The 15,938-nt window shown below is 25.2% G+C and overlaps 2 protein-coding genes across 8 annotated transcripts in view; both read right to left on the bottom strand.

The window, feature by feature from the left end:
- Nucleotides 1–15,938, bottom strand: part of LOC129607919 (probable WRKY transcription factor protein 1) — a 139,523-nt gene that overhangs the window by 91,131 nt on the left and 32,454 nt on the right. The gene's annotated exons all lie outside the window — the stretch shown is intronic.
- LOC129607920 (nucleolin-like) overlaps nt 1–15,938 on the bottom strand; it is a 46,026-nt gene that overhangs the window by 21,117 nt on the left and 8,971 nt on the right. The window lies entirely within an intron of this gene.

Raw genomic sequence — 15,938 nt, 5'->3', positions numbered from 1 at the left:
ACAAAATAAGGAAATCAATATTTCAGACTTGCGGAGTGCTGCCACAAGAGAGAAAATAATTTATAATTTTCATATTTAGGGGCCATTTTAAAGAAGCCAGTTGAAATTAAGGCGCCATAAAATATTGTGAGGCAGCAAAAACTAGATATTTTTTAAAGATGACAAATTCTAAATCACGTACTGAATAAATTTGTGATAATCTCAATTATTAAATCAATCTCTTATTAAAATAAAGATTTTTTGAGAAGGATTTATTCATGTTGAACAGACTGTGTCTATGGAGACATTTCTAAAGAAAAAAGAAAATCCTTTTGAATTTTGTTTAAGAAAAAAAGAGAAAAAAGAGGAAGGAAAAGAAAAATATTTTTTATTTTAAAATGAAATTTCGTCCTTTTCTGTTTCCTCATTATGCTTTACAATACAAAATATAAAAAAAAAAACAAGGGGGGAAAACAAAATATTTTAATTCGATTTTCGTTATTGTAAAATTTTACAAGTCCTCCGGACAGTTTAATTTTTTTTATCATTTTAACTTCATATTTAATTTTATTGACTCGAGATATTATATAGAGCACGTGTCAAAATTTTACAATGTGTAAAAGAAGATTTTTTAACTAAAACCAAAAAAAAAAGTTAAGCACATTTCTAAAATTTATTTTGATTTCTCGTTACATGCCGAATTCAGTGATTAACAACTAATTTTTGACCATGAATTTTAATAAGTCAATAAAATATTGAAATATCCTTGAATTATTTATTAAAATTTATAAAATGTCTAAGGCAAATTTTAATATTTTTAATATCGGATTTTGAGTATACTTAATATAAGATGAATGCCCACATTACAGTAGGTCCATGATTGAATTTCTGAAAGTGTGAGCTTTAAATTAAATTGGAAGTGCTCATTTGTTCCACACAATTATTGTTAAAAGCGAATTAAACCCTCTAAAATTATTGACGCGTTTTTTCTCAAATCCCTTAGACGATTTAAAATTATTACAGTTCTCATTCGATTTTAAATTTTCTTACATATGCAGTTTTGTTATCAAATGTTTAAATTTACCAATTTTTAATAATGTACAATTGAAAGAAATTGTATTGGTCCTTAAAATGAAAATCAATTTTATTTTAATTTTTAAAATATTCAGAACAGAACAGAATTAAGATCAATTCTAAAATAAAATAATATAAAAAAAGATGGTATTTGGGGTTTACTTTAAAACTTAAGCTTTAGTCATGCCACATAACATGAATTATCTTAAATTTTGATATTCATTGTTATGAGATGCTTTTAAGAATTTTTATTTCCAAAATGCAGTAATCCGGTGTTTCAATTCTTTTCAGAATTTTGCTGATGAAGCTGAACTCATCAATTAATTTTGTGCCTGAATTAGATCAATAACACTGTATTTATACTGCTATTCGGAACTAAAAGTTATTGTGCACGAGTAATGGCGAAATTTCAATTCGGTACTGTATAAAAAACCTAATATGTGCAGTTTTACTGTGTAGCATTGCCATAAATTGATTAAAAAATCTTATATACTAAAATAATAAGGCATCTTTTTCTCTATCTTTCAATCTCTTCCTCTCATATCTCAGTTCGAAATCAATATTTGAATGGTAACTATATGAAATTTTTTCAAATTTATTTTAAAAAAGAAAAACTAACTTATAATAAGAAAATATAAAAGTGAGAATGGATAAACACATTACACATTCATACATACAAGAAATTATATAAATTTTATCCTTTGAGCGTTGTATCATTGAATGTATAATAGTTATATTTGAAAATATCTATGTGTATTGTGATATTTTAAAAATAAGGAAGTTAAAAGATTCTTTCAATTATTATTATTATTTTTTTTTGGAATATATTTTGGTTTCAGGGAATATTTTTTTGTTGAAATATTCTTTTTGTATATAAAAGATTTCTGCATTCATGTAATTGAGCTAAAGTTTATACATACGTACATATTATTGAATAGTTCTATGGAAACAAGTTTTCTATTGTAATGCTGCAAGTTAAGATTTAAAAATCAAAATTTTCAAAAGATTTTAAAATATTTTAATTGATATTGGAATCAAGGATGAGAAAACTATGCTGATTGAAAATCATATTGTCCCATATCAATATGAAAATATAAATGTAAGTATGTATATGTAAGTGTACAATATATTCATAATTAAATAAAATTACAAATTTAGTAAGTAATAATGAATTTTAATTAAAAGGTTGTGACTAAACAACTAGTTAGAAAGGATAGTGAAATTTACAGAGGACAGTAAAGCATTGAAAGTTTTTATGATATTTTATAAGCTGCTGCCATTAGATAGGTCGGCAGATGGGTTCCGCATCACAGTGGTTGTGTGGCATCATGGGTCCATTCTGACGGACTGGGGGCAATTGATTTTGTTCCTCCTGTGCTTTCATTCGTGAAGAATTTTTAGACTTCCACTCTGCTGAAGCAAACCTTGTGGGAAGAAGACGGTGTCGAGGGCAAACCCATCCGGATGGATTCAAACTTTATGGCAAGGTAGAGTTTACTTTGAGCAATTGAATGTTGAGCTCTTCTTCCGTTTGATGAATCACTGCAGTGTATTTTTGTCAGAAATATTATGATTGAGGAGGTTTTACGGCGGTGTGGCGATAATATGATATATGTGAGCACAGAGAGCTAAGCCACAATAAAGACGTTAAAGTTTGAGACCTCCTCATCTGGAACGGTTCTAGATATTAAGTAGTCTCTTAACGAGATGGCGAGGCAGTTTGAATTAAGTTTTATTTCGATCCCCGGACATAGTGAAGTTCCGGGGAACGGACGAGCTTTGGAAACTTGGAACCATCCTTGGAATTCTTCCTGATAAAGAGAACTGGGCATACTGCTGTGGAATGCACCGGTTAAGAAGACGAAACTGGATGGGCTGGAAGTAGTGATAATTTTTTTTCCTTATAGTTATTATAGAGCTTAAAAATCTTTGTAAAATCAACTTGAATTATTTTTCAAGCAGATATTGAAAATTTTCTTTTAAAAAAATATTTTTATCTCAAACTCCTTAAGTTATTTATGAATTGATCACCTTTTAAAATCGATTATAGTATCAACTTTTCTTTGATTCTTAAGCTCATTCTGTCATCTTCAATTCAAATGTTTTATTTTTAGAATTTTCACGATTTTTTTTTGTTTTTACAAAAATAATTTTCTAAATGAGAAAATACTTTGTTGCTCTGAAATCTTCGATATTTCGTTTAAAAATATCAAAAGTTTAAGGGGAGAAAAAGGAAAGAAAACAAGAAAATTTTAAATTTTAAAGAAAAGGACATTTTTTTTATCAAATTTTTCTCTTTCTTGCCTCTCTTTATTTGCGTATAAATATTTTGTTTTGTATTCGTCTTCCATTTTTTTTTACAATATTTCAAAATTCCTTTAAATGAGGGACAAATGAAAACGAAAATAACAACGTCAAAGAAAAAAAAACAAAAAAAGAAAAATTTGTATGAAAAACTTTCTTTTGTCCTCTTTTATTGCCTTGCTATTGCTTTTCATTTACTGTTATTATGTCAATGACTTATCGTATTTTTATTTATTCGTTTTTGTTTTTAATAGAATTTTTGTATAGGGCTCTACCGAATATAGGGTTTATACAATTTTTAGTAATAATTAAATTTCAACTTTGACTCAAAATTGAACTTTCTAGAACATAAGTCTAGTAAATACTGGTGCAAATTTTACAGCTACAATAGCCTGATTTTTTACTCTTGTTACAAAGATCTTAAAAAGATATAAAATTCGATATTTTTTGGGAGAATAAGGCGGAAAATTAAAAATTTTTTTTTTATCACCAAAACTTGCAAGATATTTTATGATTTGCATAAAGAAAAAATCGACTCGATTGACAGCAGAAATTACCAAAAGAACAGAAAGTAAGCGTCAATTATTGTAAAAATTCATTAGCAAAAATTTTCATTTGTAAAATTTATAAAAGAGGTCCGACTCCTATTTTGTTCCTTTTTCTTTCTTTTACAGGTTCCGGGGATTCCAATCTATACCAATCACTTATTGTTCTTTGTGCTCTTAAAATTATCAAAAGATTTTCAGAAATGTCATAATTTAAGATAAAATATAACAGTTTCGTTATTTCTGATATAATTACCCTGTAAATATGAATTTATTTACTTAAACTTTTTTGTCATTTGCCATCACCACTACCACCACCAATCCTCTCTTCTTAAAAACTTTTACTTTTAGTATTTGACTTTTTACTTTCAAAAGTAAAAGAGTAGAAAGGGAATATTTCTTATTTATGTTTCTTTCTTTGTTTAACATTGCATATATATACCCATGTACAAATATTATATGTATATGTTTGTATGTGACATACATGGTATATATAATGGTAAAATATATTGTTATCGTTATTCCTCCTTTATCAATTGTTTACTTTTTTTTTCTGTGTGTTGTTTTCAGATATCGTTTTAAAGTTTTGGACAAGTTTTATATTATTCTGATGGATAAAAATTAGCTTTATAGTCAAATACATTACTATATGTATGTAGGTATATATATACGTATATATATATGTATGTATATTTTAATTTTAGGATTTAAAGGACCCTCTGTTCTATGTTAAAGCGACCAGAAAAACAAATGGTATATAAAAATAACAAAAAAGAAGAAAAATGGGAGCAAAAAGTAAACGAGAAAGCAAATAAAACTTTTTTTCTTCTTTAACTACTTTTGATTTTATTACATGCTAACTAATTAAGGAGGCAATTTAAGAGATGAAGTTGAAATTGGAGATTATTACGTAAAGGTGTGAGGCTGTGTACAAAATTATTAAAAATAAACTTTGTAATAAAAAATAAATTGTCATTGAAAAGGCCGAATAATTTTGAATAGACTTTCTTTTTAGTTCCTATGAATGAATAAAATGTCATCAATCTTATAAAAATTTAATTGATTTAAAATTTAATATTTAATCTTTTTAAGTGGAGTGAGTGGGTTGTATAAGGGCAAACAATTATACGTAGGATTTTCAAATTTCAAAATAAAGAATTAAAATTTCAAGAAACAAGAAATGAAATTTTTTTGGTGGGGTATGAGATTAGCTGCGGCTATATTAAAGGTAATTAATTTTTTTGTATTGATTTTGAAAATATTTTGATAATCAATTTATAAACTGATTTAAAAGGATAAGAAAACACTAATTACTTTATTTCAAAAACAAAAAACAAAGAAAAAAAAAACATTGTACAATTGAAAGAGGATTAAAAATTTGGCTTTGAAGTTTTAAAAATGAAAATTTCTTTGAATAAATTTGTGAAAAGTGAAATGGAAAGGGTAAAGAAAAATATTGTCATTGTAGGCGTGAACGTTCACATTAAGTTCACTTTTTTTTTATAAATGTGGTCATGTTGGTTCATAATTAGTTTACAGTAAATTGGGGGAGACAAAATTACTATAGAACTGCTGAAATTTTAAATATTTTTATAAAGTAAGGGACAGAACCCCTTGTAAAAACTGAAATAACTTTAAAATTATTTGAAAAATTTAAAAACATCTTTTCTTGTAGGTTTAGATTTTCAGACAAATCACTTTAGAACTTTCTTAGTGCATCAAATTACTTATTCATATTAAAATTTTTTTTTTATTAAATCGGGACCAGGAGAGTTTTTCGTTTACAATTTTGAACTTTTGAAATTTAAATTTATTCTGTAAAGTTTTTTTTTGTGTGTGTGTGTGGAACTTCTTATTTTCAAAACTTTTAACTTTATAACCTTTTGAAAACAAAAGTTTTACAAAGTAATCTATAAAAATTATGAAAGAACTCCTAAGAAAGTTAATTTTGCAAAATTTGTTAAAAAACACTTTGAAAAGAAAGTCGCATAAATTAGTTTTATTTATAATTTTAATAATTATTTTGTTCTTTAATAATTTTAAAAATTTTTGAAAATTTACTCGGTATATAGCGAAAGTTTTAATTTAAAATAGCCAATGAGTAAATGCCCTGCGTGGTTAGATCCGGATACTAAAAAAAATTTTTATTTTGTCAAAACGCATTCACAATTTTCAAAAATTAATGAGGAATTCAAAAATAAGGTTCTTGTCTTTGATCTTTTATATAAAAGACGCTCTTTCCTGCAAACATAAATAAAAGACAAATTTTTCTCTCTCGTTGTGTTATTCAAAAAGAGAGTTTTCAATAAAGGTATGACTGTGAAGTGTTTTATATTTTAATATCTGGAGAAAGAAAAAACAATTTTAATTAATAAATAAGTTACCACTCATAGTGTTGTGTCTTGAGAGCCGCTTGTACTTGGAATAAAACAAATGAATACTTTGTTTTTACTTCAATGGGCCGGAGGAATAACATATAGAGATTAGGGTACAAAATTTGACAACATCATTATAGGTTTTGAACCAGTCTTGTTCAGATTTTGTAATATTATTAACAATCATTATACCATTTGTACAATGTCCGGGTTGCTCAGATTAAAATGTAAACGATACAGAGAATATTCGCACAATTGGAGATAGAATCGGGTTCGTGCTATTATTCACATTGTCCGGTGTATAAATAGATTGTATAGAGCCCGATTTGTATAGATTATTTCCGGACGATGAGGAGACGGCTAGCCAGAAGGCGCGGGTGATTTTGGCGGGGCTTTTCCGGGGATATCCGGACGATTAGGATACGGCTATACATACTTTGCGTGACCGTCCTGTAATGTCCGCCAGAAGGCGCGGGTGATTTTGGCGGGGCTGTCCTAGTATTCGGGAGTTGACATTCAAAATCATTGAGGGATATCTTCGAGTAATTACTAGAGATCGGGGTCAAAAGGTGTATGAGAGCTGCAAAAAGCCATGGTTGACTGTCGTGACCAGTTTGGTAGAACTTCTTTGCCCATATATCTTTCAGCAATCTACAATCAATAATGATACCAAACAAAATGGAATATTCTAAATGAAAATTTCAATGTCAAACTCAAACCAAAACATTTTGTTTTGTATTGTCACAATTCCGAATGATTTGTAGCTTGTTATTTTCTCTAAAATAAACTAAATTACAATTTTTTTCATGATTTTAATTTTAAATGAAGTTTTATGCACTTTGGAACGATCCTTTTCAATTGATTTATTCAATTTATTTTATTTAGGGGTTTTTTGTTTATTTTTTGTTTTGCATAACCAAAAAAGATTTTATACTTTTTTTATTCTTGTTTAATTTGAAAGTTTAATTGAGAGTTTAATATTCGGGGTTAACAAAAAAAAGATATTTTGAAATTGTTTAGAAGATTTTCTTTTCTCTTTCTTGTGGTTTCAGTTCAGTTTTTTTTGCATTTGGAACCCTTAAAATATTCTTTACATTGTTTTCTTTCTCTGTCAAGAGAAATTTGTTTTTTTTTATCTGAAAAATTAAGTGAAAATTGTCATGGGTTTCAATGTACATATAAATTTTCTTTACCAAAATGAATTTTTAAGATGGTTGGTTAACAAGAGACAAGCAAAAAAGAAAAAAAAAACTTTTAAATATTTTTTCATCATTTATCAATGGGATTTAAGTTTCATCAAACATTAATCAATCGGACACAAAATTAAAATATTCTTATGCTAATTTTATTTGAATCAAAAAATATATTTGACATTGAAAAAGAGATTTGTTGTAAAAGAATCTCGTACGAGTATAAGAAGAACTTTTCAAGGATAAACAAAAAAAATTGTTTTTTTTTTTGGTTTGTGTACAGAATAAATTTTTTTCAATTCAAAAATACTTTGGAATAATTGAGTAAAAGAATTGTCCGTCAAGTCCAATTAAATGACGATTGTCTGTCATTTTTTGGTTTTAAAAAAAATTAATGTTCAAATTAATTGGAATGCCAATTTGATGTGATAATGGTTATTCGCCACATATCGTTATTGAAATAAGTACATGAGGTTTTAATAGGTAGGAGCTCAGAAAATACTAGGAAATTTTCATTGAGGAAAACAATAACTGCCACAAAAATCAATTTTTCATTGAAAAATTTTCCATTACGCCCAATTTTAAATCACATTTTTCAAAACGGCCTACTTAAAATCAATTTTTTATTTGCTTTTTATAACTTTTCGAAAATTCTTATCATATTTCTAATAAATTTAAGAGAAATTATTGTTGAGAGCAAGTTTTAAAAATTTTTCACTTAAATTATTAATTTCTTTAACTCATCTTCAAAAATAGTCACTAGAATTTCTCTTATATTTTATTCTTTTGGAAAAAATTTTATAAAATGGAATGCACATTGTAATTTCAGATTTACTTTTGAAAAAAAAAGAAAATCCTTAAAGCCCTTTCAAAAAAAAAAAAACAAATTTTTCTTTTTTTTTTATTTCTCGATACTTAATGTTTAATTCATTATAAAAAAAATATTTTTAGAGGAAGGTCTACTTTTATTTAAAATTCGACAAGTTTAAGGCTATGATTTTAATTTGAAAGTAAGAAAAGAAATGACTAACAGCGCTTTGCCCTTTCAAATGTTGTAAGTTTTCATTTTTCTGGATGATTTATTTTAATATGGAACTGGTATACAATTTGAAAGTGGTATTGTATTTGGAACTGGTATTGAATTAAAAAAGATTGTACTCGTATATTTGCTTTGATTTCTCAATATAAATTTGAAATTTAGAATAATGTTTAATATATAGTATGAGACGGCGCATGTCATAAATAAATTTATTTTTAAATTATCATAAAACGTTCTTAAAATGAACAATTCTGAAATGGGAGAATTTCTAAAAAATATGGTCGGGCGCTATGCTTTTTAATATATAAATGTGCTGATGAACAAAAATCGTAATAATTTTCTTAATGAATTTTATTTCCTAAATAAAAATATTAGTTCGTATAACAGTTTTAACTCTTTCACAGTGCACCAAACTAAATAGAATAGAGTAATTCGAAACTTTCGCATATTAATACCGTTAGATGGCTTTAATTTATAATTTTTTATGATATGTGTAAAACTTTATGGGTTTTAGTTTTTACTTTTGTATAACAGAATTCTCAAACATAAGAAAGCGTTGTAAAGTACTATAGCAAGCTAGTTTTTTAGGAGTATCTTCATGTGAAAGATTGCGAAAGACTTCCGAATTCAAATCATCCTGTTCGGTTTATTATAAAAAATATATTCAATACTTGTATATTATATCTCAAAAATGTAATTATTTTTTAAATATCAGTATAAAAATAATGAAAAAAGAATTATCATATGTCCGAGAAATTCAATATTGCATTGCAACAAAATTAATCATTTAACGATTTCAAAAAAATACTATAAAAACAATGTCAGTTGTTGACATCTGACATAATCCATAAAGCAATTAAACAAATTCCACCCACGACATCTCACGCAGAAAAAATTATTTAGATAGATCATGAATAAAGATAATTTTGGTTAAAAAATTAGTCGCGGGTGAAAACTCCAAATGACATACTAATCTGAAGGCGGAACAATTTCACAGCCTTACATCAACCCATTTGGGATCAAAGGTCTTGGAACTCAAATCAATATTTCAGTTTATAAATAATATTTTCATACGGGAAATGGAGCATTCAAAGTTTCCTGTTATATTTCAAGAGAATTATTCCAAGTAAATTTCTATGCCTTCATAATTCTAAATAAAAACTAAATTATCATGTTAGAAAATTTTTTCTTATCTCAATTAATAAAATAATCAAAAAATAATGAGGAATAAGGATATTTTTTTCAGCTCAAAATCGACGCATAACTTTAATTTTCCAAAGAATATTTTATATCCTTCTAATAGGACAGATTATTAAATCTTTTCGTTTACATCTTCTTTTGCTCCTTTTCCATATTTTAGAAGTTTGCTCGTTATCCTACAAAAAAAAATAATTTGTAATATACAAAGTTCAAATGATTTCTGAAATTCAAAATACTTTTAATTGACAAATATTTTGGGAGCCTTTCTGGCTCTTGTTTTTTGTCTTTGTTTTTTTATTCTTTATTTAATTTTGCTCTTCCCATTCATACCTTTGTCATTTTAATTTTTTTATTGGTTTTGTTTTTTTGTTTTTTGTTTGTCTCATTTTTACTCATTTATTTTTTGTTTTAATTTGACTTTTGACTTTTTCTTATCTTTTTTTTTTGATAAGTAAAATTAAAGGAATAAAATAAATTAAAGAGAAAAAGTTTTCGTAAGAAAGTGAAAAAGAAAAGTGAATCCTTTTTGAAAGTAATATGAGAGAAAAGACAAGAACATTAAAACGAAATGAATAAGAGTGGAAAAACGAGAACATAAAAACGAGAAAAGAATTAAATAATTAAAGAGAAGAGAAAGTTTTTAATTCTCATTTAAGTTTAGGCATATTTAAGTTGTTTTATTGAAAGTGTTACCATATGGTATTAAAAGTACATTTTGTGAAATTTAAAAAATTAATTGAATTTAAAATTTTTTTGAGTTTTTAAATATTTTTTTGGCAATTGACAATTTTTTAATTTAAAATTTCAAAATATTTTGTTAATCTTGAAGTAGTAATTGATCTTTCAATTGATTTTTTCAATTGATTCAAGTAATTGATAATCTTGAAGTAGATATTTAAGACAGATCGCAGTATGAGGAAACGTTTTGTGATATTAAAGTGTGTCGATTATTAGTAATCAGCCTCTTAATTTTTCACTCCAATTCCAAATGCCTGTTCACTGTTCTGCAGAGTTTCCTGACTTACATAGAAAATATATTGAAGAAAAAATTTCCATAATTGGGGTTGATCTATTCTAAATTCTTAAAATAATATTTTTATAAGTCTTCTTCTAAATTTTCCTATTCTTTTTATTCGTAAGCTTCTTATACGAATTTAATTCTAAATATTTAAAAATTTCAGAGAAATTATTTCATATATAAATAAAATTACTCAACTTCTTGTTAAGAAAACAAATAAAGTAATAAGTTTTATCGCTAATATAAAATTGAATTTCATATGAAATCCTTTACTTTTCTTGATTTTTTTTTTTTTTAAGAAATAACCTTGATTTTATGTATGGATTCACTTTAAATGATTAAATTCGATATTATGCCTATATGAAATTTTTGTATGTACAATTTTTTGTTGTCAAGTATACTTTATTTAAAGGATAAACCATATTGTATGTAATTATGAAAATAAAATTCAATAAATAATAAGCAATAATAATATTCTAATATTACTAAAGGATAATAAAAAAATTAGGTACTTAAAAATATTTAAATATTTTCTCTAAAAAGGATCATATTTAAGTGATTTCACGTTAAATTTACTTTATATGATTTATATACGATATTGTAAAATAAAAATACGATATATTTAATATTATAATGTGCAATGTATATTGTTGAGAAATTGGAAAACCTATAAGTTCTAACAGTATATTGTATAGTATATTTTATTTCTACCTTAACAATTTTATGGCTTGTTTAAAGAAAAATTACATAAATGTAAGGGAGGGGCATGGGATTAAAATTGCATAACTACCATTTGTTATATATAGAAAATTTGTTAATGGATATTTAGGGACTGTTATAATTTGAAAATTAATTTTATTTAAAACTTTCTTTTGAAATGTTACTTGAAGTTTCACAGAAAGTAGTAGTTAAATTATGATATCTTAATATTAAAGTGTAATCAGTATGCTTTGAAATAATAATTGAAGAACAAACAATTTCTTGTATACCTATACCGTATTAAGAGCATATTGCCGTGTCGCATATAAGGCTACATTATTCGCAATTTTTACAATAGTCAAGAAATATTAAAAACTATTTAATTGTATTCATATTTTATTGTTAATTTCTAAAGCTGTTTAATAGTGATTTTACAGTGATAATGACTTAGTAATTAAAATAGCGATTTTTTAATAGTGAAATGTTGGTTCTGTCCAAAATATTCGATATCAGTCAAAAAATGGATTTAAGAAATTGTAGTGGTTCTGTTACTTTAGTAATTTTTTTAGTGGTTAAGCCCCTGCACTAGTAATATTTGTAATAATTGTACTTTCATAGTATAGGAACTATGACACTCCATGTTAACAACAGAAATTTATTGAAAATTTGATTAATTATTAAAACTCCTATTTTATAACTAATTTTCTATGTTTAAAGAAGAAATTCTATTTTATTCTTTAAAATTAAAAGCCTATGAATTTTTTAATATTTTTATAATAATCAAAGAATGAAGAAAATGCTAAAGAATTAGAATCAACAAATAACTTTAGAGATCAATAATTTTAAATACGAGAAAAATGCTACGAAAGTCGAGATGCCTAACATATCAAAGTATAAGATCATAAATTTTATTAATTATTTTAATTGCATATATTCAGGCTTAGCGAATTTTTTATTTGCTTTTTTTACAAAAAACCTTTTTAATACATTTTACAATGCATTAGATGAAGTCTAATAATTATCCAGCAATTTCCTTGTTTTTATTCTCTATTAAAAAAACATGAATGGAACAAATATAGTGGTGTACGTGCTGGACATTTGATATCACATAAGAAGATGTGAGAAATCGTAAAAATTAGTCGTGATTATAAAAAAATGTTAATTGATATTTATGAATTCATATAGAAAATAAGTTTCATCTCACTTAACGAATGTAAGTGAATATTACCCTTAGAAGATAATTAAAAAAAAACATGATAGTTACAGCCATCATTAATTTTTTTTTATTTTAATGAAAAAGGAATTTTTTTTCTAATTTCAGGAGTAAAATAGTATTTTGGAATTGCAAATTCTTTTCTGAATTTTTGGAACGGGTATAATGTTGCAAAAAGCAAGGTATGCTGTTTGTACACTACAATCAATGTGTTGAAAGTTTAATATTATTTAAAAATTATTTTGTATAAGAGATAAAGAGTGCTAAAATCTGCATTTATAGGAGAATTCAAATGAAATTTTTTATTTCGAAGTTAAGAGTAAATTTCACAGTCAATCCTTTTTATTGATCAAATTTGTGATAACAATTACCCAAACTAATAAGAATTCATAAAATATAAGGTACCCATTGGATTGCTTTATTCATTTATAAACAAATTCAAGACTCTGGGTCAAAGCTCTGTTAACAATGAGGTATCCTATAGAACCCTACAAAAGTGAACCTTTATGTACAATTATGAAAAATTTTTTTTTTGTTATTTGCATTTTATTCTTATTAATTTTTCATTTTCGTTTTCTGGTTAAACAAAACTTTATTATTATCCTTTGAATATCACGCTGTCAATAAATTTGAAAATATTATATAAAAGAGAGAAAAAGAAGAAAAAGAGCAAAAAACAAGAGAAAATGAAAAAATTTCTTTAGCAACTTCCTGATGTTTCATTAAATTTTCTCATATTACAAATGCATTTGTGTATGTACACACATCCATACACATGTTATGTTTCATGTTTTATTGAAGTTGTATACATGTTGTATCTCTTTTATGGAAAATGATGAGAGCATAATTCTTAATGACTTCTTAAAAGTTTTGTTTTTGTCCTGGTTTTTTTTTCATTTATATTTTAATACTTTTAGTACTATACAAAGAGTAAAATAAATTTAGAGAAAAATTACTCAGAAAGAAAAATATATTATAATTTTTATATTAGGTTTTTTATGAGATTTTGTATGTTATTTGATTGTTAAGTAGGGGCTAAAAGTTTATGTTTGTATACACATAAATATTTTGAAATTTTAATAAATTTATTAGTTTTGGTATAGTATGTATCTTTATTGAAGATTAAGCGTGTAACTACAGCCATACATACGAGTTCATTAATGATTTTTCGACTCACATCTGCGTTATATAAGAGCTGCCGCAAAAAAGGAGAAGAAAGCCACGGCAACTCATTCAAATTATGAAATAGAGTTTATATATTATTGGAATGAGAGTGGAAATTATTGATTCAACATTGATTCAAGTCTATGCTTTCCCTAAGAAAACTTACTTTTAAATGAAATTTTAAAATTTTTATTACAGAATGCTTTAAAGAGTTATAAAATCAAATATCTAAGTTCAAATCTGTTAAATGTTGTAATACTTCCTTAAATATTAAAATTGGTTTTAAAAGTTTAAACCAACAAAGTTTTTGTCATTAATATTCAATAATCACAATCTGATTTTAGAGATTAGAAAATTTTTCCTTGGAATCACCCTGTTAAAATTTTAAAAGCATTTCATTCGTGTTTTGTATTGCAACATACATGTTGGATTGTGTTTGATTGTATATTACAGCAATAAGTTTTTGTATTAAATAACTTTTATTTATACCAAGCGATTATTTTTTATTATAAGTTTTTTTTAGAAAACTAAAATTAACTAGTAAAAAATTTAAAGCTAGTAAAAAATTCTAATTCAATACAATTTTGGTATGAAAAACAATTAATTTGATTGAAAATACAACTGTTTGATTTTATGTAGTTATTCTCAATTAATTTTTAGACGTATGTTTTGACTAATTAGAGTTCCGAACCATACTAAGAACATCATTTTCATAAAATGCAAGCAGCACTTTCATTGCCCACTAAATTTGTAATTCATTTTTAAAGTCCTATAGTATGTTTGAGAAGCATGTTTGATTCTCGCAAGTATTGTGCTCATTAAAATTTTATTCCTTTTGTTTTCATTCCACATGAATACTCTTTTTAAGACTTGTGTTTTTTTTCTTTACTTGTTTTTAAGACTTTTGTATGCAGAAGGATTTATTACATAAGTAAACAACAAAAACAAAATGAAAAAAATGTTTTTTTTTAATGTTTTTTTAAATTTTCCTACGCAAACAGAAAATTTGTATCCTGCTCATTTTTTGCCATTAAAACTTTTTTTTTTTCGTAAAAACCTCCATAATGTTGTTAAAGTTAATGTTACTTTTTTTTTGTTTTGCCTGCTTGGCAGAATGCAAATTGAAATTTTCATTGAAAATTTTTTCATTCCTAGAGTTTCATTTTTATTTTATTTATTTTTTTTTATGTGTATGTACATTTCAGGTCTAATTGAAGAATCATAACAATAGTAAAATAAAATATAATGGTGTCGTCATGTAGCTGTGCATGTAGTAAAACATTTTAAATTTCAATTTATTATTAATATGAAATTTATACACAAATCTTGATTTATAACTGGACGTGGATTAAAATTAAGTAAAATAAAGATTTAAATTTATTAATCATAAGTAATTTAAATATTATAGGAAATAATTGAATTTTTAACGAGCAATATTTATTTTTAATAAATATAATATGGATTTTCGTAAAGGGTCGATTGCAGTTCAAGAATCAAACAGTTTGTAATTTTTTACAAACTAATTGCAGTTTAGTAATTTCAAATAGTTTATTTGCTTTAGTGGGTTTTGCTTTAGTAATTGTTTTGTTATCAAACACAATTGGAACCTAAATTTTAAATTCCCAGCTAAAATTATAATTCTCTTAATAATTACAGATAATTTTTAAACATTAATTTCAAGTGAGAATTAATATTTTAAGAATATAGTAATATCGATGCGCTTTTGCAACATGTTTGAAAGTGTTGAATTTTAAGTAAAATATTAAATTGTTTGATAACAGGCATGTAGAATACATGTGTAAGACAATATTAATTGTTTGATAAACCAAATAGATATAGATTAGATAATATTTTTTTAGACTCATACAATATTTGCAAAATATTTTTAGCAAAACGAACTCATACATATTTGTTTCATACATATATGTTCAAACACATTCATACATAATTTTAAAAAGGCATTTCACATTTGAACAATATTCATAATTTAAGATTTTAGTACAATAAAAATCTTCTCAAACTACTAAAAAAAAATTCTTCATACAAAGATTTTTATTTTCGTTTCTTACTCTGGGGCCACTAAGAATTGATATTATATTTATTTAGCTAATTGTGTGTGCATAAATTCAATTGAACCT

The sequence above is a fragment of the Condylostylus longicornis genome, unplaced genomic scaffold (genome assembly GCF_029603195.1).
Source record: "Condylostylus longicornis isolate FDR11 unplaced genomic scaffold, ASM2960319v2 ptg000030l, whole genome shotgun sequence".
NCBI lineage: Eukaryota > Metazoa > Arthropoda > Insecta > Diptera > Dolichopodidae > Condylostylus > Condylostylus longicornis.
This window is presented reverse-complemented; position numbering and strand designations above follow the sequence as displayed.